Genomic DNA, 25,781 nt, shown 5'->3' with positions numbered 1-25,781 from the left:
GAAGCCATGAAAGCTTGTCCCCTCGATCGCGAGGTGTGTCTAATTTGAACCAGATTATCAGATGCCAAACGATCCACTTAGCTAGCATAGTCGATAGGCTGGATTCAGATGTCTCGTATATTGTTTCGACAAAGACTGGTAGAATCTTGTATAGAAGATGCCTGAATCTCGACGCTATCGAACCTGTTGGTCAGTCTTTACTCCCAGGACTTTTTGTGTGCGGTACGGTGCTTCATCATGGGAAATGCACCTGCTGTTCTGATCATGGAAATCAGGGGTGAGCGGCCCCGAACGGAATTCGTAGGGAGCTGAATAGGAAGAAAAAGAAGAAAAGAACACCGTCAGACATCGCAGGGAATTGTTTTCAAGGCCTGATCACTTAGTGATTCTCCGTCTACCTTGTGATCCTTCCTATCCTCAATTTTTCTGTTTAATACTTTTTTATAACACACATATGACAAACCTGCAGCTGGCCCGCGACCCGGTGTGTCTGGTATCGGAAAAAGCTTAGCGAAGAAATGTGTGTCAGCGACGTGGTACATAATGGAATAATGCATCACCACTAATCTCAGTTCCATTCAGAACGGGAATTTGAATTTGAATTTCTATTCGAGATTAAAACACACCCTTCGAAAGTGGCGCGCCCTCAAGGTGTCACCAAGGCTGCAGATGCAGGAGCGTCAGGTGATCGGTGGTTGAACCGTTCGCACGACTCGTCAAAACTGTCGACGAGCTTGTTGATCCGTTGTGCTTTTTCTCATACTATAACGCGCGGAGCTTAAGGTCGCGAGAATCCGATAACAATATAGAACAAGAAAAATCAATGGACTGTTCTCTTGCATAAATGAATCGGCGAAAGGTTGACTGCTTTCAATTTCCTTTCTCTCTCTCTCTCTCTCTCTCTCTCTCTCTGTCTCTGTCTCTGTTTCTCACCCTCGTTCTTCCTCCTCTCTGACGGTCTGGCATAGCGAAGCACGACGTGGTTGTACGGCTGGCACGCAGGCGTTCTTATTAAAGGTGGCGATTTATCGTCGGTAATAACGCCGAGGTCTGGCGCTACTCGTGCCGCCGGTGGTACTGCCACTGCTTGGTCGCGAATGTCTCGTACCGCTGGTTGGTACCGAGCTATAAGAAAGGGTGAGACCAGGGTGAGTGCGAGTCGGTTATAGACGTGCAGACGAGCGTCGTGAGCTGGCTTGAAAGCGCAAGGGTTGCACGTTGCAGGGTGTCTCGCTCCCCCGTAAAATGTGTCCGCAGTCGTAGAGAAGGTAGGGTGAAGCGAAATTAACAATTCCAGGCATTTTCGCGGCGTTTGAAACGGACTGAAGCCATCCGGCGTCCACGCGTTGCAACCAGATCACAGGCCGAAGGGACGCACCGTTTGGAAGCCCCCACCGAAGTACTCGGGCATGGAAGCAACGGTCATTGCAAGTTGCAAACAAACGGAATCCTCCGGCTTACGACTAGATAACGATAATTGTGTCCAAAGCCGGGTTTCCCGGGTGAGTTGATATTTTTCACGGCAATTGACGCCGCCGCTCCGCATCCACTTCTCGGAACTGACGGTGGTCGACGTCCAGAAAATACGACAATGCAAACACGGATGGAAATCCCGCAGATTTACAGTTACCCAAGGGAATATGGGTCAGTGGTTATGTGGGACGAATAGAGACTGCCGTAGGTGAACGACGCCAGCTGCCTCGAGTCACTTTATCTCCCTCGTGCACCCTTTCGCTGCCTCCTGGCGTGTATCGGGGGCGCGGGGTTTCATACCAGTTTTCTCCCCGTCCTTTCTGCGCCTCCGCCACGCTGCACGGGTGTGCAAAATACCCCTGAGCGATCGAGCGAGTACCCCGCGTGCAGATGCGAAACACTTTACCACAGCGACGACGGTGCAGCTCTTGTTCGGCCATCCACGTGTTGGCCGGGCAGAAACAACCGGCTCGAACCAACGGACTCCCCACCATCCCTTGGTGAAAATATTGTGTACAAGTGCGCTTCGATTGACTGGCTCATTGCGGTAAGAAAGAGGCCGGCGCGCACCCCCTTTGTGAACGTTGCAATATGCGGCGCGAACTCTTCCTGCAGCGATTAGTTATCATTGTGCGATATTATATTTTATAAATGCGCGCGGATCGTCATGCCGTAATACACTTGCGTGCACGCACATCCGCGCATTTGTGTCGTGGTGCGGAAGTAAGCCGGGTCTGGTAGCGCGAGTAATCCCCTTCGGAAATCAAGGGTCCGGTTCACCTCTCGGAGAGCCAGTAACTATTCCCTTCCCTAACTCCTCGTTCTGCGCGGCGTGAACTCATCGTTGGGTAATTGCGGGAGAGTCGAGAAATTCACCAAGGTGGAAAAAGGCTTCAAGTTAATAATATTTTCACGCCTCCTCATCTTTCACCCCGCGGGGACAGCGGGAGCGTTGCTCAGCTTCGCGACTCAGACGTCCCGCTGCTCTTTGTTGAGCTTTTCCTCCACCGCGTTTTCGTCAACGTGCAGTAACACTAACACCCACCTCCCACCCCCCGGATCCGGCTTGGGGGTGGCGTCAACGCTTCGGCAAAGAGCTCTGGGTTATTACGCACGTTCATTGTTGTTCGCTCACACTTTATTGTTGTTTCAATTACGCGGGCACGCGGGATAAACGCACCCCCTTCGCAGCCCCGGTTTGCCCTCCCCCTCGTCCCCGCTTATTCCAGTACCGCTTCCCCCCTTTCTCCTAACCCGCCCAACCACCCACCCCTATTTCCAACTCGACGTACTCGCCCGTCGTCGGCATATTGTGCATGCATAATTTAACGTGTTCAAACAAATAACAAAGTTTTCGCATGCTGATGAGAACCAGAAAGAGACCCTTACTCTCCTGCTCCTTCTCTCTTTCTCTCTTTCACTTGAATCTTGAATCTTGCCGAGTTTTTGGCGACGCCAAACTGTCGCGTTTTCGCTCTCGGATATTTCAGTTTTGTCTAGATTGGTAGGTGGGCGGATTTGCATTCGAATATTCTTACGAAATTATTATATGCATACCGTCTAGACTTTAGCGTCGCGTCCCTGCAGCTGCATTTTTACGTTTGAAAAAAAAAACAAAATCTTTACATTGCAAAATAACGGTAAAAGTGTTATTACTGGTTTCTCCACCACTGCGGTTTGCTCTTAGACCGAAATCACACTACGCGTCGTACGTTTCCACTCGACCGCTCTGCCACGAGCTTCTCTCTTTCCAATTCATCTTCATCTCCGTCTTTCTTCATCTCCTGTAAAAACAGGCGTGAGATTGGTACAGCGCGCTTCGTATGATGGCCATTCGATCAGCTCAAAGGTGCGGGGAGCTGCTGAGTCTATTTATAGAGAGCGGCCGGATCTCGGGTTGAATCGAAAACGCGTTTACAGTCATACCAGAGAGTACGTTCTTATGCATTTTTCAATTAACTCACACCAGCCCACGGCCCCGTGACAGTGCACCTAACACGGTTCAGTATCGATTCCTTCTTTGTACAGAGTGCACGAGATACCGAAGCCCGCGTTCCTCCGTCAGAGCAGAAACTTCTTTGACGATAGCGAACCGTTTGACGGGTCAAACTTCCGTCACTCGAAGCGAGGGAATAGAAGTCACTGCACCTTTCGAAATGCTGATTCATCCTCAGCTGATAACTGCGAAATTAAAGAGCGTCCGAATTAACGTACGTATTCGGCATCAAAAAATTTTTAACAAGTACGAAGAATTTGGGTGAATGGGAGACAGGTTTGCCTATGCAAATTGACATGGGCTCCGTGATCTTGTACGTGAACGAATAACTTAGGTGATGAAAAGACGGCGCGGAGTAAGTGTTGATAAATGTTTGGATAAAGTGCTCGTGGAGGGAGGAGAGGGTTCTTCGGTAGTCTGAAGGTCGTCTGCGAGGTTTTTTATCAGCGTGCTCACTGTTATTACTATTACTATTGCTGTTATCGTCATTTTTTTCCCTCCACGAGTTCATGGAATCGCAATCTGTTCTGAGTTTATGGTGAAAACGAACTGATAGTTGAATTCTTTGACTAGGTATAAAAGTGGCGGAGAATTTAAATCGATATTGAAGGAAGACGGAACGGAATTTCATAAGAAATTGCTTGGTCATTTGATTACGATGCGTATATGCATGCAGCGCTCTGCCGACCGATTCCCATGGGATAATCAAGGGATCTCATTTTACTCCGTATATTATTCTCAGGCGGGGTTTTAGACCCCGGTGAAAATACGACGCAGCTGGTACGAGGGAGGAGCCATGAAATCGGGGGGAGGCAGTGTGAAGTAGTGGTAGTTCTGTCGTCGGTTGAATTTATTTATTTTTTTCTTTATCGCACGATTTTTAATCAGAAAGAGGCTGCAAACAACGTACCCGGTGCATATATGCGAATGCGGATATTTCTACCCCAGAATTTAATTACCGGCCAAAACAGTTTTAATAATTAACCATCCCTTATAATCCGAGCTTTTGTCTCTCCGTAAGCGAGTCTGACTTCACCCCGAATCGTGTGTACGGAACTCTGCGGAGTTCTGCTTTTCCGCTCACGAAGGCGGGGAGAAAATGTCAAGGAAAGCCCGAGTCCTCGACTTAATTTCCATTTGTATGTGTTTCGCCGCCCACGAGCCGTAGTGAAATTCGCCTGATGTCTCTGTCCAGTCGAGACAAAGCATGCGAGGGAACTTAAGCTAGCCCGAGATCCGCTCCAAGTGATTTGTGAAAAACATTCCTCGCCTGAATTTTCCACTATACCGCCGCGCCGCGACTTTCTTCGGACGGAATGGGGTCCCAGTGACTGCGGGAATTCGAGTTGTATTGAGACGTTTGTATCCTTCTGGTTGAAAAATAAGTGCATGGATCATAATATTATGGTGCCGCCGAGTGGCGTGCAGCGCGCGCGTATCCGATACATTATTCTTCATTAAATTTAATTAAAACCTCTCCGTAATTACCACAGCGATATATTGCGCGAAGCTGGTTTCGGGCCCACCCAGCGGCGGGCCCACCAACAATTCTCGAGTCGGTCGGAATAGAAAAAAACTAGCAGGTGTTGGAGACGGCTGACCTTACAAAGTTGGTGTATATAGTTTTAATCGAACGTTAATCATCATCGTCGTTGTCGTTCTGCAGTGATAGCCACCGAGACACTTACGAAAATCCTAATATCCGAAACGCCCATCCAGACGAATCATTTGCGCGGTTTCCTTTGTGCATCTAAAGGGTTTAATGATGTTGGTATTTGGGAAGATTTTTAATTACCGCTTCGCTCCATTAGCCGAGAATTCGGTGAATTAAACAATCATCTCAAAACGTGCATGTCCTCAGGTGCACCTGCTCTTAACCCTCTATCCGTCAGAATCTGGCTATGGACCGGCAAACAGCAGGATGGAAGTGAGGTATGAGAGAGAAAGAGAGAACCAGAGAGGAAAAGAAAAATTTGGAGCAAGACTCGCTCGAGACATTTCGATCAGACGAGACGTTGACAATATTTTTAAAAAAGTGATTCTTTTGTTTCTAAGAAAAAAACACTCTTTGAGCAATCAGTGATTTCCGCGAACTCGTGTTCCGTTGAAAGACCGCCGGGATGCTTCGGGGATGAAAATTTCCTGGCAAGGTGATCCTCGTTAGCGGCTTCAGACGCTTTAATTGCCCCCCTCCGTTGCTGTTGACCCCTCGGGAGTTGGTGCAGCCAAGTTGCAACCACGGCGTGCTACTCGATAGTTCTGCAGTCAGCGAAGAACACTTTGTTCTTACGGTCTCTCGCGCTGGGAAGCTCGCCGCTTCACTTTGCGCCCTCATTACGTTGTTTCTCTTCTGAGTAATTTACCCCGGTTTTTCTCCCTTTTTTGTTACTCAGACCGGGGTGTGAATGAAGGGGGATGTTTCTTCTTCGTGTTTTCGTGAAGCTGCAGAATCGCGAGGGGCTTCGATCACCGGATCACAACAGCGCTCATCTCCGAGGATAGAATAAGAGAGGGTGAGTGAGTGAGTTTCAGGGAAGTTTTTAAGGGAGTAAATGCGGCACCGTGATCATTACACAAATATCTTGGTACTCTGCTCTCGCGCTTGGGGGATGCAGAGACAGAAGAAGGAGAAGAAGAAGTGAGGGAGAGTGTAAAGAATAGCTGGGTACTCGCTTACTCCGAGATACTTAACCTCGCCTCATTAATTATCTAATCCTTGTTCCTCGTAACAATATACTTCGCAAGCCCCGCGCTTTTCCTTGCAGTCGCCCCACCTCGGCAGGATCTCTGCCCTGGTCTTGCGTCCTCGCGATAGATAAAAGGAAAGACACTCGCACCCTTCACGCTCGGCCAAGTTCTTTCCACGCGGTGCGTCCGAGAAACCGGGGTTGGCGTGTTCAAGGAGCAGCTACTAGAAACACGCGCCCGCTACATACTTTCGACGCCGGTGCCTCCCCTCCGTGCCAACGGAGAGAAACTCCAGCGAGCTGAAGAAGGTAATTAATTAAGAGACGCTCCGAGGCTCGACCCAGTTCTCGAGAGGTTGAGCACCCTGACGAGATCCCCGATTATGTAAGGCTTGGCCCCGACTCTGCCCCTTGGACGAAATGAAAAGGGGAAAGGGTGAAAAGAGCGCTGTTCTAAAAATCTCTGTTTCCAAAGGAGCTTGCAGTCTTGCAATCAAGGACGACAGGACGAAAGGTCGATCCTTGAACGGCTGAAAGGGATCAATGCGCGAGGATTTTAATGGGTCCTCGGTCGGTCGCCTGCCTCGGGACACGGCTAACTACTCTTGGCACTAGCAGTTACCGAGCTGAAGAGACGGAGCGGGGTAAGGGATAAGGGATGAAGGTTAGCGGGGTCAGAGTTTAGGGCAAGAAAGTACGAAACTTCGAGGGTTGCTGGAGGCGGAAAGCGGGGGTGACGAAGACGGCGAGAAACTCGTCGAAGTAACGGTATTACACATTTTCTTAACTACCTATCTCATATTCTCGCGAGCGGGATACTAAATTATACACGCGTGGGACACTCCCTATAAATTCTCGACTCCGCACCGCCGCCACCGCCACCCGCTTCATCCCCGCTCTCACCGGCAAATTCCGCACAACTCACCCACAAGGGCAAGAAATAACCACCCAGGTCTGGCGAAATCCTTCTCGAGGCAGTCCTACCCGAGGACGTTTATTTACAACGATTAATCATGGTCTGAGAGAGTGAGGAGGCGCGGGACTCGGGGGTGGTTGGCGGCTGATGAAATCGAGTGAGACTAAGGACATGGATAACGAAAATGAGGGGGCGTTAAAATAAAGTGATAAGGCAAGACCGTAACACCATTGACAATGCGCCCGAGCGATGCCGGCTCGATTTCGCTGAGAAAATCGGTAAGAGGAAGTGAAATTTTCAGGGATAATTCCGGCTGTAGCATGAAATTACACTGCCTCTATTTCTCTCTCGGTCTCGTGCGACGAAGAGCGATTCTTTGCAACGTTTCCCTCTCGTCGATCCCGTTCCGTGCACACATCGATGTCGCACAACAATTATTATTCATCTGTGCATCGGGCTGCGGGACCGAGGGTTTTTTCTTCGAAGAGTAAGAGAGCGGCGTTGCCCGTAACGCGTTCAGGAATGCCTGTGAACCCGGCTAATGAGCAATTAGTAGCGTTGCTCCTCCGGTTCTCCCGGTCGTCGGCTCACCGAGTCTCCGGTTCTCCGGGTATTGCGGCGGCGGAACGTGGCCACCACATGGCGATGCCTCTCACCCGCGCCGGTTGAGTGCCATAGAAAAATTTATCGTCCGTCTGGTTTATCGCGTGCGAACAATTAGTCACTCGTTCGTTCCTCGCACGGGAAGAAAGGTAGGAGAGTAGGGGAGAAGCGATCGACTCGTGCGACTATCGTCTAGGCGAAAAATCAAATCCGCGTTAACGACGATCGATGATCGATGATCGTGAAAACCGGATGCACCCTGACTGCTACTGTCGATTCACTTGCTACTTCGTGTATTTTTCCCGGTAATCGGGTACTGGGTTACGGAGAAGCGGACGGAGACAATTACTGGTGTTGTCTTTCGGGCAAACAATGCTGCTCTACCGTGGCGTCGTATCGACGTGTACACCCAACGTGCGATAGACGTTGCACGGTGGCTGGTTATACTCTACCCCTAACAACGCTTCGTGCTAGCCTCTGCGTGGCACGAGTTTACCCTCCAGTTATACGCATCGTATGCATCTGCATTTTGTACAAAGAGCTTGGTAATTGTTCAACCCACAACCCTGAATAATTCACAACTTCAATTGGTACGTACATCGAACCGTCAAATCTGCTACGTGAAGAAAGCGGAACAGCGTTGAGGTCGAGTATCATGGAATGAATTGTTCCATCAACATCTAGTTCTTGTTTTAGGAAGCGATGCACCGTGGAAGAGAATCTCTGTCGATCCAAAGCTTTTACAAGATTGACGTGATTTCGAAGTTGACACTACGTCTCGCGTTTATTACTGCTACTGCAGAATCCCAAACGTGGGTTATGTCAATATTGAGGTACAGTCTCCAGCAGCGTGCACAGAATCCCAAGTCCCGATGTTTGAATATTACGATCAGTGATTAGTTGCGAGCTTCTTAATTCACCTCGAACCTTCTACATCCAATTTCAAAATCCGGCGGCACCCGGCTTTCTTTGTTCTCTCTTTATGATCTCGCATTGATTCGACGGCAGCAATGTGACCTCGATCCATCCGGCGAAGAATCCAATATTTCTATCGACTCTTCATTATCGGGTATAAGAAAGAGGGAAAGGAGGGAGCCGAATGGGGGTCGCTTGTAATTGATCGAAATCGGATTGTGAAAGAGATGAACCGAATTGAAGTCGCGGTTCGGTGACAAAACTCTCGGCGCGGCGGGATGGGGGGAAGAGATGTCCTGCTACCAAATGACAAATGGAGACCACAAGATTGCGCCTTCGACATCCAATTAGCCCGCCCTGCTTCCTTCGCCCTCTCGTTCCGTCAGCTAACCCCAAATCGTCTCCTTCTCTTATTCGAGTAACGCCAGGTGCAGAGGAACAGAATCTTCCTATAATAAACAAGCCGGAATCGGTTTCGTCGGAGACATTTAATTAACAAAATTCGAGCATTTCGAGACACACAGCGGCGGGTTATCTCCGCATGGAACGAAGTCTTCGAGGTTTTAAACTCGGCGACTCGTTGTCTGGCTTATTGCTTTATTGCCGCCGCTTCGTGCCAAATGTTTGATGACACCACCTCGGGCGAAGGGAAAAATCAAATGGCACGATGACTCGGAAGTATTTGTTCCACATAACAAGGAAGAACGTGAACGGGTAATTGGAACGTACGTTGGCTAATGATAATGAGAACGATATCAGGTGGCACATGAGCATCGTCGTCATAACGCGAGCCAAATAACAGACCAGACTTTAAATTTTATGAAAATTTTTGGTAGTAATTATACCGGTAATTGGAACAGCCCCGATCCAACCGGTTAATCTAAACAACGCTTATCGTGCAATAGATAATATCGGCAGAGCTTCTGGGCTGGCTTGAGGGATGTTTCTTTCCTCGTGGTATTTTTCACTGCGGGATATTTCGTCCGCGTTAGACGCGAGCGTGACTTGATTAATGACTTTGAAACTCACGTGGTACACGGTGTATACTTGCTGTACGGAACCCCGCTGACTTACCTGAAACAAAGAAAAGCCTTCGGTTATTAATGGATACGACGATGAGATGAATTAAAGTAGGCTTCGATATTAGCTAGCGTCATTATACATCTTCGTCACACTGGATTCGTATAATCGAACAAGTCGAGAAGAAGAAGAAGAAAAAGAAGACTTTGAACTTGTGTGATATTGTACGTCATAACCAAACGCACTTAGTAACCAGAGACCAGCAGGAGCTTCCACTGGTTTCATCTCGTCGTGTAACATCAGTGCATGATTCATCATCCGATCGAATCTGTTTGATGATCACGCGTCAATTTACCGTCTCTTATACCTGTACACAAGCATATTCCTTCCAGCTATGGGCTGATCATCAATTCCACCGTAGCTCAAAACTGCCAAACACGAAGGCGGAAGAATAGCGAAGAGCCGAAAACCCTGCTAGCCAAAATGGCGCGGTGCAAGGGTGGCCGGTTTTTGCATCGAGTGTACCGGCGTGTACGAGATGCGGTCACGGTAATGGAGATATATGCGTCGCGGTCAGCATTCAATAGATCATGGACAGGACGCCCAGTGGCGCGATCAACGATCAATACATTAGCGAACGCAGCCTGTCAGTGTTTCATGATGGTCCCTGACCGCTGGCTGGGGTGCTCGACACCGCCCATCGTCCGACATCGAAAAATCCTCGATGAAAGAGGAAGAGAAAAAAAAAACAAGAAGAAAGCATACAGAAATTCGTGATAACCGTATACACATAACAGGTTGAGCAAAGAGAAAGCACTCACCGCGAGCCCCTTTCTTTTTCCTCGTGATATTGAAAAATCGACGGACGGAAAGACGACGGGCGGTCAATCGAACCGACTACTACTCGTACGGATTTGTAAAGGCCTCCGACGGACTCCTCATTTTTCAATGAATCCGGCACGTCACGAAAGATAACGCACGCAAGGTCTAATTACCGAAATGCACGGCACGTAGCTCGATACTGCCGCACGTATGCCGGGGTTTCAGACTACACCGGAGGGCTAATCTTGCGACGGCTTTCCTTCACGCTTAATCAGTCTGATGGTCAGACAACAGTTGTCCACTTTTAACCGAAATTAATTTTCGACAAACCGCGTTTTGTTCTTTTTTTTTTTGCTTCTTTTTCATTCCATTATCGTAGAATTCGAAAAAACGGAAATTTGTATTCGACTATACGCGCGTAGTCACGAGAATTATCGATCATCCGTCTTGTAGGAGGAAAATACTCAGCTACCTCAATTTTCGAGGGGTGTCTCAAAGTGACGAATTGAAATCTCGCACGAGATACCATTGACAAGAGAACTGGTTAAAATATACGGTGGAAATCTGAAAACAGCCAAGTTTTCACCGGGGCTTCATTTAAGCGAAGTTTCCGCAGACTCTGTGGAGAGACGACAGACATCTCTGACGCACCTGTGCCGAGCTGTGCCTCATATTTCCATTTTCATCCCTGTGCCTACCAACCCTCGGCTGCAGGCTCCGAATCATTCGAATTTCGTGCCTTGAATAGAAGCGCGCCAAGGTATACAAAGCGTAGAGTTTTTCATTATTTCAGAGGTAGAATAGGAAACAAAATCGCTATCGCATGCCGGGAAATTTCATTTCTGAAATACTGATTCATTTTTCTTCAGCATTACACATCTTCAGCAGCAGCAAATTCCTGTACATTATTTCATGAGCGAAATACGCCCGGAGAGAGGAGAGAAGAAAAAACGGACATGCATCATCACAGAGAAATATAAATCAACCTTTTGCCGTCCCGCAATTTCGCGAATATAAAGTCAACGTTGAAACGAGTAATGCGGCCCTGATCTCTATCATTTCATTTTTCAAAGAAACCAACCGAACGGGCAACAGGGTCAGGGTCAACTTCCTCTGCCGCAGAGTCGTTAATCGATACTGTCTCCAGCTCGCTGTAGCATCGATTCCTCGCCGTTTTCCCCGCCGCCCGTAGCCGTTCTTTAGCCGAAGGATGAAAGGCTTGTCAAGGGATTCCGTGAGCCTGGATTTCGGACGCGGGGTTATACTTCCCACGAAAAAACGAGGGCGATCGAACAACGATGACGCGGAATCATCGATCGGGACGAAACCGGTTGACGTTATTTCGAGCAGAGTTATAACGACGATAATGAAACGTATACCGAATCGGTATATCCCAGCCGCGCGTTAGCTTCTCCCCGATTTAAGTCGACGGAATCAGCTGGAGAAGAAGCGCCTCGTTGCCTCCGGGTTCCCGATAACGCCGCTGCGCCGCCGCCACACCCCCGACTTAAGCATAATGGAAGACTGATCGCGCTGTCCATTGCTGAAACCTTTGCTATCGCTCACCGATGCCTTTCGGCGGGGTGTCCCCTTCGCTTTCTCCTCAATTTCATCCTCCCAGGGTGGCTACAGGAACCCGGGAACCCGGGAACCACGGTCACAGCCTTATTATTACGTAACGAGGGTTATACGCGCCTCGGCGATGATTTACTCGCAAACTTTTTCCCCGGAATTATTATACCGCCTGCCGTCGTCTTCGACGATCCGCGACGTATGAGATATACAATTATTTTCACATCCCGCGCTATTGAACCGCTTCGCTCGATGCATGTCGCGTCAAATTATGTCACATTGTTTAATACCCGGTCTCATGTCGTTTATTATAAGTCTGCCGTGCACCGATTTTACCAACCGATAAGCGCCGAACGCGTTCAATGATAATAATCCAGTTAAAATAAACATACGTAAACATTTTTATGCAGGCTTAGTTCGACCGATCCGTTATCTCCACGCGAAGCTTCGTCGCGGTGAGTATAATTGCCAAATTAACGTCGAATCGCGGAATTAACAAGCGGGAATTACTTTTCGTTCCAAGAAAAAAAAGTAAAAGGAAAATTACGACAGCTAAAACTCGAGCGAATCTTTCGAAGCAAGCGCGTCTCTCACTGGATCCGAGGTGCCGGTTTTATGGTTAACTAGTTTCGGCGCGTGTCAGTGCGTCTCTGACTCGAACAAGATAAAACAATCTGGGCCAGCCCCGAGGGGTGCAAAGATCCGAGTGAGTTCAAACTTGGACGGAGGTACGCTGCGGGCTGTCGGGACGCGATAGCGGGCCCCCGAAGAACGAGATGTATCTGGACCGGGCGGTAGCCGCAGATAAAAGTCGCTAAAAAGTAGCGATGGTTCTCCGGGGGGAGGTGAAAGTGACGCGGCCTGTGCAAAAAAGCGCTGGGATAATTGCAGGGCGAAGGAATATCCTGGTGGAAAGAAAAAAAGGTGCGGGTAGATAAATTATATTTAATTGTCATTACGCACCACGCGAAGCGGATGGAAATATTCGAGTACCGAAATCTCCACTTTGGGGGTGAGGATTTTCTTTATCGCGAATATTATACGGGCCAATAACTCATTGAGATTCTTCGAATCACTCTTTGTCCCGCAGAGACAACGCTTCATCTGAATTCATTTCTCGAAACGAATTATTTACAGTGACGCCCGGAATGCCGCGCCGTAGCAGGTTGAAGAAAAGTTTCAACGTGGCCATTTGTTATGCGCGAGTGGTGGTTCAACCGAACTAAAACTGCGAACGGAGACGCAGTGCAGACGTATGGCAGAATACGCGGAGGGAGAAGGAAGACGAAGAAGAAGAAGGAGAAGAGGAACGAAGGATAAAAGAAAAGAGAGTTTCGGAATACTAGCTCGCTGAGGAAGACATAGCGCAAGGGAAAAGCACGAGGTAAGCTTGGAATAAAAAACTTTTATGTTATAAATAAAAGGTTCGAGATATCCGTGCACGACTCTCGGTTTTAGCGTATAAGTTTTCAACGGATTCACGGTGCAACATCTGCGGCGTAAACTGCGCTGCGGATATCAGATGTACGTAAGTATTTAGCCGACAGCATTCGCATCACAATCAGTTGAATGTCGTTGTGTTAAAATATTATGTACTGGCTGTGCAGTTTTCAACGCCGAGAGATAGGAGAAATTCATGCTTTCAACTCTATGACCGAGCTTTCGCCGCAGGCACGTAAATAAGCTTGCGAAGCCGCGTGTCGCAGCTTCGTTGGTGGGAACGTCAATACGCGTTCAGTCGGTTAATATTTAGGTCGGCAATCAATTACGGGGCGAGTGAAGCGGCGTCTTTGGTAACGGGGACGTCGATACTCGTTGAAGAACCGCAACTTCAATCGGGCTCGAATTAGCCAAGTTCTAACAAGTGCGTTCTGAGAATCGACGCGCGAATTCTTATGGAAAAATTTTCGAATCGCGAATAACTGAATTGCGGGCTGCCCCGCGCGGTTTTGATTGAAAGTTGAATGAGGTGGAATAAGGAGCGCGGATATGGATCGTCGAGATGACTTTTCCTCCTTATGGCGGCGGCCTAGCCTCCGCCCGAGGCGTTTGAATTTTTCAGAAAACCTGGAATTTATTTGAATCCCTCGACGGGGCTGAAGGCAGCCTCTCCTCCAGGGGCAACAACCCTCTGGCTGCCAAACGTCATTCCTACCAACCTTCGCAGAATATTTCTTGATGTGACGACAGGAATTTGCGGAATTTTATTTCATCCCGGAAGCGTTTATGCATATACACCAACACGTATCACCGCATATGCGCGTACATATCGCTGGCGATCGGTGGATAAACTCACCCTTTCATGGATACACCGCGAAACAAGGTGACGAGGGAAGCGCTCGCTTCGTTTTTCGTCACATTTTCATCGAATTATTCTCATATACTTTACTGAAATAGAGCTTTCCGCACCGCTAATGTGGAACATGGGGTAAATAAACAAACGGCAATGGGGGTTTGATGCGCTCTGTCTCCCGTAACGACGCCTTGGGGAACGTCGACTGCCGGAATGCCCAGGTAGTGTCTGCCGTCGGAGTCATTAATTCAACCCTCACCCTCTGGTTCGGAGCTTTACTTTATGAAACGAGCCGAAGAAGGAGTAAAAAGTGGCCAGAGCGCGTAAACCACAATGATAAAAAAGGGTGGATGCAGGAGCGGCAAGTCCGAGCAGAGAGTGTACATGTATACACAGAGCCTGTGCAATGTGAGATTAGCTCAAGGGTCGAACCCATCCTGGAAGGGTTAGGGGAGAAGTCGCGGACCGTTTCTGCGCGGCCCGCAAGCTCTCTGCTGTTCCTGTGTAAAAGCGACGGCGTGCACGTGAAATTTTGAGGGCTCGAATCGACGTTTTACGAGGGTCGCGTGTGGCCGAGTTTCGGGGGTTGAGAGAACGTCGAGTGCGGTGGGTGTCGACGAAAAGAGTCGCGTCGTAGGTAAAGAAAGAGTAACGCGTTCCGCGCGGAGCGCGTATCTCAGACGAGGCCGCGGTTGGCGAAGGGTTGAAGGGGCGAAGGGACGGTTAGGCGTCCCGCAATCCGTAGGGTCACGCTTCTTGTTTATGCGGGGAACCACTCAAGCGTTGCTTCTTGAATTAACCCCTCCAACGTCTGCGGAGGACAGAGGAACTCCTTATAGCTGACGCAGCCTTTCCTCGAAGGTCGGCTCCGGGATCAATTACGACCCCCGTCCCACCCGCCCCTCTAAGAAAAATCCGATTTACTCACTATTTTACGATACGGGACGTGGGCGAAGGCTAATGCGCCGCTGACGTTCCCAAAATCACCCGTAGTACCTGGGTCAAGGGTAAAATTCTTTGTCGGTAAACCGGAAATTGAGAAACTCCTGTTACCCGTTCCTCCCCCCTCTCCCCTTTCGGTACACCTGTCACTATCCAAACCAGGGCAAAATTCAATATCACCGGATTACGCGTGGAACGAACGGTTCGTTGAACATTTTCGAATTGAATACACGTCGAGGCGTAGGCGTTAGGCCTTTAATCAACGATATGCTCTGCTCGAATTGTATGGGCGGTGACACACCTCGACTCATGCCTGTATAATATAATCTCGCATCGTTTGACGGGGGCACAGGCGTTCAAATTTGGGACCTCTTTATGCTTGTAAAATAACGATCCCGTCGGAGTTCAAAGCTAATCGAGACACTGTGTTTGCGTGGAAAGCTTATAAGTGTTGAATCAATCAAAAATTCACTATGACATTTTCAGTGCTGTACGAAATATGATTGAGTGAATTTCTTATATTTTTATACAACGCAAACTGTGATAAAATGCCTCGGCTTTTCGCTCAAGATGATGACAGCAGTAGCGAGGAGGACAAGAGGAGGCCGGAGGCGTGTATCCAGCCGCTCGTATGATTTAGCGCAAGTGTTTTCTTACTTGAAGCCAGGGCGAGCGTCGGAGCGTAATCGTTTGTCAACGGATATATCGCGACGGCGTTTTCCCCGCAGAGGCGGTAGCTGGCGAAATAATAGCCAAGGGCGCGTCGCGAACGAGCCGCCTAGACTCGGGCTGAGAAATCCTTGCGATATTTCACCATTTTTCTCCGCTCGCATTATACGCCGGCCGACTTCTGAGGGCGAAAAACCCGACTCATGAAGTACTTACCGAGCCGAGCTTGAACCTCGACGGGATCGGGACCCAACTTTGAAGGTCTTTTCGACAAGGTCGATCGCCGGATTCTTTTTTATCGAACCTGCAGCTCGCCACGTTCAAATATTAACCCCGGCTGGTGCATGTTTCGAAAATTTCGTTCAGCTCGCCCCGTCGCGGAGGCGTTCGCTCATCGGGGCCAAAAAAAGTGTGCTGGAAAAGAATTCACTTGAAAAGATACATATGTATTTCAAATGCCCCAGAGCGCTCATTCCCTTCGACGCACGCTGTCTGTGCCCCGATTCGCAAGTCTGATTCTACTCCCTCTAGTGCGAATCCGTTGAAGACTCAGAACCGTTAGAAAAGAGAAGAATTTTTTTTCAGATCGGTACTCGAACTTTTTTACCACGCCAAAAAGCAAAAGGCTCCGTTTCGAAGGGCATAATAAATCTCCCCCACCCTTCGAACACTTTTTCACCGACTGCCACGCTAATACTGACTTATGTAGGTCAAGTTCTGATCGGCGTTGAATTCTTGGATTTCGCGAAATTCTATACCTGCCGGATTTCCCTCGCGATTCCTCGATCCCTCGAAAATTCTAAGCCGCGGGGTATGCGGTTCGCAAAGCTGAGTCAAAATTTGCACCGTTTCGTCTCGTCTTCGACTGCGTATTCAGTTCGAAATGCAGCGAAACGCTGTGCTTGTAATTATTTACAAACTTGGTTGCATTTCGGGTAACGGTATCGGTATAAACGTTTTCGGTTGCATGAACTTGAAGAACTGATACCACGTGAAAATATACCGATGTTTATCCATTCGGTGTTGATTTTGACTTGCTAGACGTATTTTTGGAACAGATGAAACAGCGGATAGACATATAAATATGTGTATATATATGTATATATTGTATATACTATTTTCCGAATCGCGAAGCCAATCTGCCACGTCGAGACGCGATGGGTGGGAGGGTCTTCTGGACGTTTCTGGTTTTGACAGTGGCCATTCGATGCTATATTTTTATGTCCCACTTGCACGGCCAGCAACGCCGCAGTAGGTACCAAGAAGTAGGGGTACCGTTGTCAATCCACTTACGCCAATAGCGAGGAAACTTTTGTAATTGTCAGCCTGTCGTTGCGGTGGCGGCAACGTCAGGGCTTTGTCTATCCCGGAAACGGACTCTGACCATTACCCTCCGTCAAAAAAACCGGGGTGACAGGCATTCGGGGAAACGTCAATGAGGCCCGCTCTTTTCTTCTCGCAGAGACGACGACAAAGCCACGGCAAATAGCCGGCGATTCGCCACCGCAAACAAACTGCCACACGTATTCGCGGGTAACCCTCTCCGTGAAAAAAAACCTTCCTGCAAGCCACTTCCATTGACTGCACGGGGAAAACTCGACGTGACATTGTTCTTTCATATCTGTCGTGTCCCGCTCGATGAGCCAAGACGGATATATACCGCAGGGCGAAATACGGAGGCTACCTGTAGCCACTGAAGAGCTCGGGACTCAGTTCGCGTGCACGCCGACTCTGCTTGCGTGACTTTAAAACGCGCTTTGAGGTGAACGAATGAGAATAAGGCCGCGAGACCACGACCTCTGCTATAATTATCGCGAGATCGCGTTAAAGCGACACAAACCAGGGGTGCATGCACCATGCGTGTATCGTCTCGTGGAAAAAACGGCAGAGCAGACCGAATAAGGGGATGCTGTTGCACCCGGAAACGCTTAAAGCGCGATCAATCAACGACGCCGGTCACACAGCGGCGCGATTCAACGCAACGTCGCAGCGCGTCACAAGAAGTCCGTTTCGGCGTAATCGGCGCTCTGTATTCCGTTCATGGGATAGGAGTTATCTGTCATGCGTGCGAAGCGGCAAGGTCACCGAACGATTTGGTCTTCCGGTTGTAAAATGTATCCCGCACGAAACCAGCGAGTCTCGCCCCTGCTGCTGGTTAAAAATCTTAACACTATACGCTCCGCGACTCAGACTTGACGGTAATATCTTCGCGGTTGATATTCAGAGGGTGTCGCCCAATCTCGAGTGCCTGGTAGACTCTCTCTCTCACTGCCGTGGCTGCCGGGGTCAGAAGCCAAGATTGTGTGGCGAGACATTAGCATGCCGTGTTCGGGCCCCGTGCGGTTATCAACACTGGATTGGCCACAGCGTGCCCCGACTCTCAACCCGGAGCCACCGGAGCAAGGGTCTTCATTTCTTCATCCGAGGGAGTCAGTTTTCCCCGAGGTTTTACAACACCCCGTTCATAATTCTCGGCTGTACGCGCCGGCAGCTGTAGCCTGCCGCAAGCCCGTGACCTACATTAAATTCATCTTCTCACCACCGCGCGCCCTCGTTTTTTTTTTCTCAACCCCTACTCCGCAGCTCTTGCCGACTTTGCTCTGTCTGTTCTTCATCCCTTCTCACTTTCTCTCTGGCTTCATTTTATTTCTTTGTACTTCCGCGTCGCCCAACCCTCTTTTAAAGCTTGACAGTCGTCGGAACTCCCAGTGGCTGGTTACACCTGTGTCGAAAGCGTGCTGCGGAAAATTCACTACCGGAATATAACAATTTGCTAATTTTAGACGCTTTGTCGGATCCTCGCCAGCAAAGGACGCTCCTGCTTTTCGACCGTTCGAGATATCGAATCACGAAGCGGCGACGTTGATGTATGCCCGCCTACTCGAATCCACGTCACGGTCTAGTTACCGGTCGGATAAAATGCTTCCGTCACGCGAATATGGCGGTTGAACTCGATGTATGTATCTATGTTTGTATACCTTTAGATGTATACTTTTCTCATCCCTCGCGCTCCACGCTCTCGCTGTAAACTTTCCAGTGATTACGATTGTCAGGCAGTTCTCGCGGGTTCTTGACATGCTATTTTTGTCAGGCATCCGCGAAATATCTCCGGGGCATGTTTGCATACTCTAGAGAACGAGAGGGAGACGGGCGGGCTCGGCTGCTTTCAAAGAAAACAGCCTGGCGTCCCCTTCGAATGTAAAACAAAGATCATTTAGTGATAGCAAATATATGCTTCGCGCGGAATGAATCGTAAAAAGGTCGTAAAACCCCCGGCGAACTCCTTGCCCTCGCACTTCGACGACCCGACCGACGGAGGGTCGGCCTCCACCTCCACCCCCGCCTCCTCATGCTGGTCCTCGTCGCCGCAAGAGGCGAGGTAATGCTTTATGTACGAACGACATTATACGCTAATGACTGGAGTTAGGTGAAATCGATGCGTCGACGAGCTCGTCGAGCAGAAAATCTGTCCCCGCTTCTCACCGCGAAGCAGCGATTCCACACGACGGAAGGGACAGAAGCTTCACCGCGTCGTCAGGTGTGTTCTGCGATTCCTGCTCTGGATCGCGTGTTGGGGATTGAACGCCTGGTGATCACCCGCCATTGTATCGTTACACGGGTTGTTAATTTCCATAAGGGTCTTCCAGTTGCGCGGATGCGAAGTCATAACCGAGTTGAGTTGATTAAAATACATGGAGTGCCACGCTCTATCAATTACTCTTCATTCCGCCGTTCAGAACTCGGAAAAGCGACGATCAAACTGCACTGCGGCAGCAGCAGCAGCAGCAGCAGCAGCAGTCTGTTCAATTTCTTTCTTCTTCAGGGTTCTTCATCCCCCTTTCCCCGCGAGTCAAACGGACACTTTATAGTCAGCCGGTGACGTTGATGGAGATATGGGTCCCCGTGAAAACCTTTTCAGAAGACAAATATCGTTTTGGAAAAGCCGTCAGAGAATTCGGTCGACAAAAATTCTCTCAGAGTCGACTATCAGCGAGTTCTTTAACTCCGCTTTGGTATTTCCAGGGGATCATCAGAGACCTTTCAATCTCGTTCGTTCAATGACATCGAGACTCCGACGTACGAATTAAATTCCTGACGGGTTGATTCATTCGTTGATATTCTTCACCTTCCTCGCCGCATCGCGTTGCGACATCCATAATGAAATCACGGTTTCCGAGACATTGATAAATCTGGCGAATGACGAAAACCGCTCGCTTGAATGGATTTTATAAACTCGGATCACATGCGCGGGACACCGCACGCGATGAAGTCATATTCTAATGCCGAAATCAACGCGTAGCGCATTACGTTGCGGTCAGACCTACGTGATCGACGCGTTAAGTCGACGAGCGTGACATCCGTTCGCTTCCGAAAAAATGTTCAAACCGACTGACAACCCGTCTCGCCTTCATGTTCGTGCACATTTTTTCTCTCCTTACTTCTCCTCGTTCATAAATTATCCCTCGGTTAGAGACGGAGGAACGAGGAACAATCGATTCGAGTCATCTCGACTTTCGGGTGGTCCCCATTGTCTCGGATTGGACAAAGGTGGCGGGGAAGTCCCGAGTTGCGTTGCGTTGCGTTTCGTTGCGTCGCGCGTCGCGTCGCGTTGCGTTGGTGTTGGGACCTCGCTGGATATCCGGATCCGTTGACAATGGTGCGTATTGTTCGTAGAAAGTAAACAAAGGACAGTAGTGGTAGTAGTTGTCGGTAGGATCTACACGACTTCATTAAGTGAGTAAACATGTTCTGACCGGCGATAAAGCCGGGGGACAAGCGCGTTAATGACTCCACAGAAATGTAAAATTCAAATTATTGTTCTCCCGCCGTTGAACGAGTTAAAAGTACCCCACCAGTTTCGGACTCTGATTTACGCGCGTAAATCCCACCCGCGCACCCTTGTCAACAGTTTCTCCTTGTCACCCTGCAATCTCCGCGTTACCTATACGCGGTAATTTTCGCTTTCAAGTGAGTGCAGACCCTCGACTACGTCGGCGCATAAATTTTCACCATTATAAACGCGCGCGCTCCGGATTCACAGACGAAATTTCATTGCTCCCGCAGGCTCGTTAAAAATATCGCGTTACACATTCACTCGAGTGGTAATAACGCTATGTTGGAGTCAGATTCAAGTACCCCGCGATTTTGTAAGTTACATCGATTTCATTACGTACACGTACCCTATCGGTTTATCCGCCTCGTTTAATAGTCGATGTCTTTTAACGCGCGCGTTAATCCGTCAGCAATTACTCTCCGATCAACGACCCTAGGCAGGCACAGTTCATCAGCCCGTATCGACACCGTCGATGACTCGTATCACGTGTCGATGTATATACGGCCGAATTAAATCGTGGCAACGTTACAATCTTGTACAAGTGTCGAGCGCCGGTTGATGAGAATCACGAAAACCCTCCACATACAAGCTGGAAGCGTAATGTAATTTAATCGTGACCACAAATCTGTCGTCATCGATGTCAAAATTTACATCCGAGTATACTTACGCCGGGATTTATTCAAATGCTAATCAGTACTCCGTATTGCTTGTGTCGTGACGCGTTCCTTCGACCGAGACTCTGCCGCACGGTTGAGAAAAGGTATTGAAGAGTCGACGACCGAGTTTATGGCGTTTCCGAAAACTCTGACTGAGGTAGAGTCATCGCTCGTGATTGATTTTCAAATCAGTTACACCGTGGTTGGATTTTCCCTCAGCGTGAAACGCGACGCCGATTCCTACAAATGAAAAAAATCCTCTGCCCTCATTCCGACGATTCCGCGATCAGTCTGGCTGGGAAAAACGAAACGTGCTCTACCGGCATATGGATCAAATTGTCGAGCTGTAGGAGTGGGTTGAAACATTTGACGCATTCCAGACTGTCCTCGCACGTCATATAAGGTGCGTAGAAATTGAATACCGCGTGTAATCTGCGACAGTAACACGTGTTACGCGCTTCTTTCAAAGCGGATGAAAGTAGTTATGGGAATAATACCTCACAGTATACCCGGTTTTTAACCCCCGACTCGTTGCAACCCACTCGAGATAAGCGCGTACTTCTTACCGACTTTGGTATGCGTGAGAGAATGGTTACATTACATTAGTCCGAAAAATACCGCGACGGTGTCCTGGTTAGTGTTGCTCCTGCTGCTGCAGGATTAGGCCCAGGTACTTAAGTGCAGGGAGGGAAATTACTTTTGACGTAAAACAGAACGTACGGCTGGGGTTCAGATGGGTCTTCAAGAATCGGAGATACGGAACCGTATAAAGGGTATACGTTCTCCGTCTCATTTTATAAAGCTTTATTGCCAGCTCTTGTACAATACCAGAAAAAGCTGCGACATGATATTTTCTCTTGCATTGTCTCGAAACTCATCGATTTCTTTTTTACTATGACAGCGATCCGTTGGACAAACGTGACCGTTTCAATTTGCCCAGCATCGTATTCTTCCACAGAATACGAGTGGTCAAGTCGCGATTAGAAAAAAAAAAAAATTAAACATAGTTACGTGATATTTCTAAAGGATTCTCGATACTCCGTACTCTCGTTTGTCAGCGAAACGGGTGTGGGATGTTTTTACGAGAGAGACAGCAATCGTGGCACACATGTCAAAAAAAAAAAATATGGAGGCAAAAGAAGATGTAACAAACAAGTCAAAAAATGAGGACTCTGGACTGGAGTAAAACAACGAGATTGTCGCACGCTGCGCCCGGCTTCGGCAATAAAAACGTGGACTACTGGGTCAACCGGTCCGAGCTTTTATCTTCTCGCCGTTCTAGGCGTACCTAGTTGCTGCGGAGAGTGGGTTTCACCTCTCCGTGCTGCTTTTTAATTCATCCCTAGCGTATGGTTAGACCCGCTCGGAATTACAACCTTGCCAAAGCAAATAGCCCGCCCGGATTTTTATATGCATCACGCGATGCTGGCGCGTGCAGTTCCCGCAATTTTCTTCAATTCATTGTCCAGGGATGAATAAACGCGCACGAATGGATTTAGGGATTTATAAATACTTCGAAAATTATATTCGAACGTAAATTTTAGGGTTATTCCGATGATGTCAATAGCAAAGACTCAATCAAATGCCATCACTCAAACGCTTACCGTACGTTTTCTACGAATTCACTAAACTTTGATTAATCTTTTGAGCACGTGGCGGTGAGACAGGTGTCTGATTTCATTTTCCGTCTCCGTTGCGCAATAACTACGTGCGCAAACGTCTCACATCAATGGTAAAGGACGTGACTTCCTGGAGGGACGCAACGAACAGCGATATAATTACGCGACGCGATGCTATGCGAGAGGAAAAGCATCTACCCGCGGAGTAAAAACGAGTCTAGTTTGACAACAATCTCGTCGACGCTTGTCAACGTGTTCAATGGACGGTTTTCGTCGTCTCGTGACGCGGCCCGGTTTCCCAGGTATACCGATATAATCCAATAATTCCTCGGATACTTACCATATTTACGATCCGGCATATAAGTTTTTACGGCGGTTGGTCCTCGATACCAGCCTACTGCGGCAGACACGCGCCCAGTAAATCTATCGAGTAGTAAACACCGGATACACGCGTGATGCCGTGGGACGAGTGAACGAAACTGGAGGCCACGGCCGCGGCCATCAATGGTGGATTAAATATAGCTTCTCGATAAATCTCCGGGCCGGCAAGGAAACGGGTTCCAATTAATCACCGGGTGATTAGCCCGAGTGAATTCGTCGCGACGAGACGCGACGCGACGATCACGCGAACCGCCAACCCGCAACTCGAAACCGCGGGATTCGATAGCTCGGCTTACCTGTCCGCCGAGATTGAGTCGTGTGCGGATAAGCGACGTACGACGTGGAACGCAGAACGTATAACGTAACCTGGGGCGGAAGGCGGCATTCCCGCGACTTCCTGCGGCCGCACCCTGAACGGAGGGGGTGCGGGGCGGACAGGGTGGGGCTGGCGTGTGAGCTGCCTCGGTAAAACCGCTGTCAGTCATCGTTAGGCGTACCGCGGGGCCCGATATTGCGGCCATTGTTGTCTCGTTAAATTAATTGTTTATTATATCAGCCAAGCTGAGTCCCCGCTCTCTGCATCCTCGGCTACAGCTACCGGGCGTATAATCCGAGACCCCGGCTTACCGGTTTCCGACCAAGACGACCCGACGCACGTTCGCGCGAGATCCGGGCCAGACTTGACGCGACGAGACGAGACGAGACGCTGCAGGATTGATGCCGGATTATCCGACGAAGGTCGGGGATTAGCCACGCGACAAACGCGCATGTTTACCTCTTCCTGCAATTTTTACTTGCCCTTTTACTCGTGTCTACTCAATCGCGTTGGACTTTCAGCCTTTCCCATTCTTCGACCAGAGTTTTCGATGCGGGGAAAGCCGTGGTACGGAATTTCGATCATGGAAACTGTTCATCGTCGTCGTTTTCCCGATTCTTTGCCTTCGATCGACGATGTTTTTATTACGAAAAATTTTCTCTACTCGTCTTTGGATACGATTGTTTTGTAGCCTGTAACGAAGACCGAAAGAGGTGTTCCATCGGAATCGAAATTTAGTGAATTTTGTAAAGATGTGCCTGATAAGTTTTAAAATTGTGCTTATATTTCTCGTGACAGAATTGCCGCTTATCCTAGACTTTGAAAAATTACCGTCGGGCAGAAATAGAAGTTGACATCTTCACATCGATTTAATCACATACCAACGTTATTTCACCCCGAAGTCAAGTATATGTAAGGCTTCTGAAGTGTGATTATATCTAATAGATTGGAAGTGATTTTATGAATTAATACGGAGTGCTCGCAGGGCAGTTAAGGTTATCAGTGGGATGCCACTGCGACATGTCACGCCAAGCCCTTCATAAATACCGACCGTTAGAGTGTTGTACGTACATGCGGGTCGATCACCAGCGTGATGGTGAAGCATCCGTGTGACGCGAGCTGGCATCCGTGGAAAATGAAGAAAATTTACGGCATTGATAAGGTAATATTGTTATCATTGGCTGGGGGATGAGGGGGGGGGGGGGGAGGAGGGGGGGAGAAAACGGTGAAATCCTGTTAGTGCGAGAGCTGGCTGCACGCGGCAGCGCCGGGCAAAGATAGCTCGTTAAATTAAAAGCACCGGAATCTTATATTCGATGATTCATGGAATCATAAAACGCCGCGACACCGATCCTCTTATCCATTTTAAATTTACATCGCGCAGCCGAGAGAGGGAGAATAAGATGAGAGAGAAATTCGGTGTACTTCGACTCTAGACACTCTGTTTTTAAATGTAATTTATAGCGCTTCCTGAGCGCGCAATCGCGTCGTCGTCGTTGCTCAAGATCTCGCTCCGATCATGACGTTCGATCGAATACGTATAGCCGGGGATTTATCAAGTTAACGGTTCGCCCCGCGATCAGTTACGTCACAAAAATTCCACTCTCTCCGGCGGCGTGGATCCCGCGGCGCTGCAAGGCGGAGTATTCGATAATATCCAGCATCGAGAGTGTGCTTTAAGAGGCCCTCGTCTACGTAAATCAATATCCCGTCTAACTTTTGAAGAAATTCTTCTACCGCACTATAATGAATCAACGGGAACCCGAGCCGCCTCCACGCGGAAGTCTGTCTAAGGATTTCTCAAATCGACTCCGCGATGATCAATTTTGACCTTTTACGAACCTTGATTTTATACCGTCTTTGAACGCCTCCTCGTGCCTTCGGGAAAGGAAGAATAATTTGGCACTTTTCGTTGCCGGGCGAGAACTAAGCCTGTAATTTTCACCGGCAACACGCTCGCACGCGCAAATTGATACCGAGAATCGTTTCAGCCCGCCGAGAGCGACACGCCTTGTAATATCCGCCGATAAGACTAATGGAAAATAGCGACTGATCTCTGACTCCCGA

The 25,781-nt window shown here is 48.9% G+C and overlaps 1 protein-coding gene across 4 annotated transcripts in view; it reads right to left on the bottom strand.

Annotated features, from left to right (window-relative positions):
* LOC124184397 (teneurin-m) overlaps positions 1 to 25,781 on the bottom strand; it is a 344,914-nt gene that overhangs the window by 252,377 nt on the left and 66,756 nt on the right. The window lies entirely within an intron of this gene.

This window comes from Neodiprion fabricii, chromosome 6, assembly GCF_021155785.1.
Source record: "Neodiprion fabricii isolate iyNeoFabr1 chromosome 6, iyNeoFabr1.1, whole genome shotgun sequence".
Lineage (NCBI taxonomy): Eukaryota > Metazoa > Arthropoda > Insecta > Hymenoptera > Diprionidae > Neodiprion > Neodiprion fabricii.
This window is presented reverse-complemented; position numbering and strand designations above follow the sequence as displayed.